The sequence below is a fragment of the Rattus norvegicus genome, chromosome 13 (assembly GCF_021556685.1).
Source record: "Rattus norvegicus strain SHRSP/BbbUtx chromosome 13, alternate assembly SHRSP_T2T, whole genome shotgun sequence".
Classification (NCBI taxonomy): domain Eukaryota; kingdom Metazoa; phylum Chordata; class Mammalia; order Rodentia; family Muridae; genus Rattus; species Rattus norvegicus.
In genome coordinates, this window is record NC_141546.1 from 2,824,778 (window position 1) to 2,832,023 (window position 7,246).

The 7,246-nt window shown below is 41.2% G+C and overlaps 1 pseudogene across 1 annotated transcript; it reads left to right on the forward strand.

Annotated features, from left to right (window-relative positions):
- The first annotated feature begins 3,955 nt into the window (after positions 1 to 3,955).
- Positions 3,956 to 6,301, forward strand: LOC100910413 (probable ATP-dependent RNA helicase DDX6-like; annotated as a pseudogene). The gene has a single exon (XR_015635420.1). The product of XR_015635420.1 is annotated as a probable ATP-dependent RNA helicase DDX6-like (transcript).
- Positions 6,302 to 7,246: the final 945 nt, after the last annotated feature.

Genomic DNA, 7,246 nt, shown 5'->3' on the forward strand with positions numbered 1-7,246 from the left:
TATCATCATCGTTAGATGTTATTTTAAATCCAAATCTTATTTTTCCTGTGGTTGGATATCCAGCATTTACTTTGGTAGGAGAACTTGGTTCTGATGAAATCAAGTAGTCTTGGTTTCTGTTGCTTAGGTTCCTGTGCTTGCCTCTTGCCATCTGGTTATCTCTGGTATTATCTAGTCTCACTGTCTTTGATAGTAGCTTGACCCTGAAATCCTATGTGTCAGCTCTCCTGGAGACTGGCTTTCTCCCAGTGGGATCTGTGTACAGAGAGCTGTGTCACAGTGTCAGCTCTGGGCTGCAAGTTGAAACTAAAAGTATCCTGTCCCAGACTGCTCCTTAGTTCCAGTATCCTGAGGGATCCAGGCAGGTCCCTCCAATCAGAAGTGGTGGTCTTACCTCTGCTGTCAGGTGTGTCAGAGCTCTTGGAGACTGCCTTTCAGGCATGAAGCTATAATTTAATGAAAAAGAAAAAACACACGATGATACGAATCTGAAAAAAAAATCCAAATGTCTGAAATCTACACTTACCATTCTTTATTTTCCATTTATTTATTTATTTATTTATTTATTTATTCAAATTACATCAAATCGCATCCCACCTTTTGTCCTGTGGCCCACATCCTCTACCTCATCCACCTTTACTTTCTCCACTGAGAAGTGGGAGGAATAACCTGGGTATCACCAGACCTTGGAAGAGCAAATCACTTCAGCATGCTCTCCCACTGAGGCCACACAGGGAGGCTGGATTAAGTGAATGGTAACCATAGGCAGGCACCAGATTCAGGGAGAACCCTGACTTAAATCGCTGAAGGACATGCAAGAAGACCAAACTCCACATCTCTTACAAATGTGTGGCAGGTAGAAGTCCAACCCATGTTTGCTTTTGGTTATTGTTTAAGTCTCTGACATCCCCCAAGTGTCCATGTTAGTTGACACTGCTGGTTTTCTTGTGGTGTCCCTATCCCCTTCAGGTTCTTCATTCCTTCCCCCAACTCTTTCACAAGACTTGACAAACTTTATCTTATGTTTGACTAAGGTTACCTTCATTTGTTTTCATCTGTTGCTGAATGGAACTTCTCAAAGAATAGTCACATTAGTGTCTTGTGTGCAAGCACAAGAGAGTATAAAAAATAATGTCAAGGATTGATTGTCGCCCATGGAATGGGCCTCAAGTTGGGCCATTCTTGGCCATTATTGTTCATGTTGTAGGCAGGACAGGTTTTGGGTTATGGGTTTTGTGAATAGGTTGGTGTCTTTATCCCTGGAGTCTTGCCTGGGTATAGAAGGTACCATTTAATAACTCTAAATATTAATGACTTTGTCTTCTCAGTTAAACACATGGGCTTGATGAATACACTAAAACACAATTCTGTCTATGGGTTATCTACAATGAATTCTTTTAACTTTTAAAGATTAGTTCCAACAGTAAAGTGAAAGGACATAAAAAATGTTCAAACATATTAGATCAATAAGCAATCGGATATTGCGATCTCTAATATCTGACTAACAAATTATGAAAGTAAAATTAATTAGAAAGTACAAAGAAGGACACTTCATTTAAAAAATGTATCAATTAATCAGAGAAATACTATAGTACTAGTATACTTGTTCCAATTATAATAGAAAAGAATAGAAAATCCCAGAGTCATGAGCACTCAATTTTATAAGCACACTAATCTAATTAAAAACACAAATTAACCAAAGTGCAATGAGAGCAAGTGATTTCAATTTGAAACTTTGCATAGTAGATAGAACATTTGTACAAAAAAGAGGAACAACAACAACAACAAAAAAAAAAAACAAAGAAGCAAAGAAACACTGGATTTAAGCAAAATAATGGATTAATTGACCGCAACAGCTGTCTAAAGAATATGCTACTCCAACAGTAAAGACTATGTATTCTAGTCACCTACATACAGAAGTTTTTTGAAATAAACATCCTGGGTTTGAAAGAAAAAAGTAAAATAATTCCATCTTTCTTATCTAATGTGGTATAACTTAAACCCAGCAAACAAAGGTGTTCAAATATATACAAATATGGAGATCAAATACCTCATTATTGAATAAGTGTGATAATTGAGAAATCAAGGGAACAGATATTTATTTTCTGGAACAAAATGAAGATGAAATAATAAGACATAAAACCAGTGGAACACAATAAACACAAAGAAAGAAGTTTGTAGGCCTAAATGTCTTCATTAAAAACTGAAATTAAAAGCAGCATAAATAATGGATTTAGTGACAAAACTCAAGACTTTAGAAAATCCAAAACAACTTAAAACCAAACTTATTGACAGCAAGCGACAATCAAATCAAAGCCAAAATTAAAAAATAGAAGAAAACAAAAAACAAAGCAATCAATGAATTTAAGACCAACAAAGCAACAGAAAGTTAAATAAAACCATATACATATATAAAGACAAAAATTACATGACCATCTTTGTAGATATAGAAAAATCGTTTGACAATGTTCAACTTGCTTTCATGTCATAGAATAAATAAAATTGTGAGGAACATATCTAAAAATAATAAAGACTCTGAAAACTCCACAGACAGCTTTACCAAAAAATAAATAAATAAATAAATAAAACCAAAACCAAGGGGTTGGGGATTTAGTTCAGTGGTAGAGCGCTTGCCTAGCAAGCGCAAGGCCCTGGGTTCGGTCCCCAGCTCCGAAAAAAAAGAAAAAAGAAAAAAAAAACCAAAATTTTAAGCAATCTCATTAAAACAAAGCAGGGCCATGTAGGGATCCGTATTGGATTTAGGCCTGGCAACTTTGTGACTGTATGGCCACAGTTAAGATGACTGCCATAAAGTCTTGAGATTGTTGGACAAAAGCCTCTCCCATGAATTTACGGCACAGAAAGATAACATTCACAGGATGTTTCAGCCTGAGCAAATACCAGATTCTGGCATCTCCATCGCATGACCTCTTCACCTTCTGCTATCATTGCTGGAATGCCCTCCTCCCTCTATCCTTTGTGTTTCACAAAGGACACTCGCCCTTCCTGAAAGCCTTAAAACCTGAAAAGCTCGCACCATTAAATGAGACCTTGACAATAGAATCTTGCTTGGTCTCCTTCTTCTCTCGCCCCCCATTGGCCCAAAGGTAATGCCCCTTCGGAACCCTGAATAACTGGACCGACTGGATGGGTCAGGGCCGGTCATTATCTTTCCTTTTTTTTTTCAAAATTGTGTTAAGATCACTGAATAGACCAGTAATGTAAGTGGTAGAAATTAAAGAGATACAATTAGTAAAGGAAGACTAGCTATCCCCACTTACAAATAATAAAATTTTAAACATTAGAGATCCAAAAAATTTGACAAGAAAACTTCTAATACAAATAAATAGTTCATCAAAATGATGGGATTAAAAAATAAACAGCTTACCAAAAATAATAGCCTTGCTATACACCAAAACAAATACATTTGGAAAGGGAGCATGATCATAGATGCACTTCCATTTACAATGACATCAAAGACAATTAAATATTTTGCTGTAAACATAATGAAGGAGGCAAAAGACCAATACAGTGGAAATTCAACCTCTGAAAAAAAGAATTGAGAAAGATATTAGAAAATGGATCGCGGGCTCCCGGTTCACGCTTTCCCCGCTGCCTCGCCGACAGCCTCGGCCCTTCAGGCCCAATTTTTCTGCACGTCCCTGGGTGGAGGTGCGCCCTGGCCTCGCAGCAGCCTCCCGGCCACCCCAAGTCAGCTTCCCGACCGGCGCAGGCTGCCCTCCGAGCGTCCCTGGTCAGCAGTCAGCAGGCGTCCCCTCCGCCCGGCCCCGGCCAGCCCAGCTCAGGAGGGACGAAGGCAAGGACGACATTCCCCGGACACCATTCATTTCCCCACTGGTCTCCTCAGCTCTGCAGATTGAAGTGAGTGAATTCAGATATAATTCAAGCCTTTTAGAGCGCTTTAAAAAAATACAAAGTTGATTCGTTGCATGAGAGCAAGTTAACTACTGCTGCTTACCGGTGAGAGACTTACAGGTGCTTGCCTGAATTGCAATAAAGGACTCATATATTGAGCAAGACTTATTTATGTCTTCATTTTGGAGAGCCTCATAAACTGTTATTACAGTTTCTCTACTGACTTTGAAAAGTTTGAAAGAGACACCTGTGCAGCTAAGAAAGCATGAGCACGGCCAGGACAGAGAACCCTGTTATCATGGGTCTGTCCAGTCAGAACGGCCAGCTGAGGGGCCGCGTGAAGGCCAGTGCCGGCCCGGGAGGAGGGGGCCCACAGACACAAACACAGATGAACCAGTTGAAGAACACCAGCACAATCAATAATGGCACTCAGCAGCAAGCACAGAGCATGGCCGCCACCATTAAACCTGGTGATGACTGGAAAAAGACTTTAAAACTTCCTCCAAAGGATCTAAGAATTAAAACTTCGGATATGACCTCCACAAAAGGAAATGAGTTTGAAGATTACTGTTTGAAACGAGAGTTGCTAATGGGAATTTTTGAAATGGGCTGGGAAAAACCATCTCCTATTCAGGAGGAGAGCATTCCCATTGCTTTATCTGGTAGGGATATCTTAGCTAGAGCAAAAAATGGAACAGGCAAAAGCGGTGCCTACCTCATCCCCTTACTTGAACGGCTGGACCTGAAGAAGGACAATATTCAAGCAATGGTGATTGTTCCCACTAGAGAACTTGCTCTACAGGTCAGTCAAATTTGCATCCAGGTCAGCAAACACATGGGAGGGGCCAAAGTGATGGCGACCACTGGAGGAACCAATTTACGGGATGACATAATGAGGCTTGACGATACAGTGCATGTGGTGATTGCTACCCCTGGCAGAATCCTGGATCTTATCAAGAAAGGAGTAGCAAAGGTTGATCATGTCCAGATGATAGTATTGGATGAGGCAGATAAGTTGTTGTCACAGGACTTTGTGCAGATAATGGAGGATATTATTCTCACACTACCTAAAAATAGGCAGATTTTACTATATTCCGCTACTTTCCCTCTTAGTGTACAAAAGTTTATGAATTCCCATCTGCAAAAACCCTACGAGATAAACCTGATGGAGGAGCTAACTCTGAAAGGGGTGACCCAGTACTACGCATATGTAACGGAGCGCCAAAAAGTGCACTGCCTCAATACACTCTTCTCCAGGCTTCAGATAAACCAGTCGATCATTTTCTGCAACTCTTCTCAGTGAGTTGAGTTACTGGCCAAGAAGATTTCTCAGCTGGGTTACTCTTGCTTCTATATCCATGCTAAAATGAGGCAGGAACATAGAAATCATGTCTTTCATGATTTCCGAAATGGCTTATGCCGCAATCTTGTTTGCACTGATCTGTTTACCCGAGGTATTGATATACAAGCTGTGAATGTGGTAATAAACTTTGACTTCCCAAAGCTGGCAGAGACCTATCTTCATTGGATTGGAAGGTCAGGTCGCTTTGGTCATCTTGGCTTAGCCATCAACTTGATCACATATGATGATCGCTTCAACCTGAAGAGTATTGAGGAGCAGCTGGGGACAGAGATCAAACCCATCCCAAGCAACATTGACAAGAGCCTGTATGTGGCAGAATACCACAGTGAGCCTGCAGAAGATGAGAAACCTTAACAAGCACGCTTTGACAAACTACAGAAGGCTCCTTGGATCTGTGACGCATCATTTTTTGGGGCGGGGGGGGTGCTCTTCTCCTTGTGGGTTTTTCATCTTTATTTTGGAACTATGAAGAGTTATATAAGAGCTCAGACATCTTTCTTTTTTTTTAACTGGTGAAGAAAAACTGAAAAGAAGAAATGGACCTTTTTTGTTCCCTTGTTTGCACTGTGTGCTGACTGAACGTTTTGTTGCACTAACTGCTGGTTTTTAAAAATGTTTTCTGGGGAAAGGGGACAAGGAAGGAGGAAAAAGAAAGGGAGAAACCCTAAAAAGAGAAGAATCTTGGTGGACACGCACCTGTCTACAGTTCTCCGATAGCCGACTCTACTGCATTTCAACTTCTCCCTGGTTACTCATCCGTTTTTAAGCCTGAAGAGCTTACTACTTATTTGTGCAAAGTGCCTTACGCTACGAGACCATTAAGAATATCATCTTTTACCACAGCCCGAGGAATCAACAAAGTCACGTTCTATTTTCTTTTCTTTTTTATTTCTTTGCCTCTTCATTTGGTTTCAAGTTGAAGTCTTGCTTCCTGTTCTACCAGTACTCATGCCCAGGGCCGGAAGGTGGACTAGTGATGGTAGTGCCATTTTCCTTTTCTTTATATGGAGGAGTTGATTCACAACTGCAGTCCATCCACACTGTAAATACATGTATTTAAAAAAAAAACCAGGTAAAATTTTCTTCTGGGCTGAGTAGACGCACCATCGTCGCTCCCAAAGGAAAGAGCAGCCTCTCACTGCAGGAGCCATATGACAAGCCTCTGTGCTCTACGGCGGAACACTAACCTGGCTCACACGCTTCAATGAGCAGTAAGGCACTGGGTGCAAAGACTTGTCGGAGCCTTGACCCTCTTTCCTCTGTGGCAAAGCGCGACCCATAGAAAATTGTATGTGTATACTTGTATAAACTTTGTAAATAAGTTTTTTTCTGGGTTCATATATATATATATATATATATATATATATATATATACATATATATATATTTTGGATGAAGGTTGCTGGGATTAAGGGATTAGAGTGATTATGGGAGCAGCTAAAGATGAGAGGGGCTCAGTTTTCTGCAACACTAAATTCTAAAAAGTGCTTTGGCCTCTAACTATAGGAAGTAGACCTCTGCAGGGCCTGTGTTGGAAAAGGGCCCAGAAGCCCAGGGCGCCTGTGCGCCACCACACTACTCTTGTAATGTGCATGCAGCGGTCTTAGCAGACAGCAAGGAAGCTTCAGAAGTCTGTGGTCCCTGAGGGCTTCGAGAAGCTCTGTGGTTTGGCTCTCCTGTCCTAAACGTTTGAGGAACTTCCTAAGTTCCTCAAAGGGGAACAAAGATTAATCTTCCTTGGAGTATGAGAAGTGTACGGAGTGCAGTCTTAGAGCAGAGAGTGTGAACATGGATTCGTACTTCACTGGACCAGCCAGTACAGCCTCAGCAGGCTTGGAGGTCGTGGAGCTTAGTTATCTGCGGTCACCTCCTGTAGTGTGTGAGTGAACGAAAGCCCTCTGCCCACCTTGACTTGTACATGTTTGCGGGAATGGGCGACCCCTGAGAGCTGTTAACTCCATGCTGCAGAAAGCTGCTTACCATTCTCGTGCCTGCGCAGCACGTGTC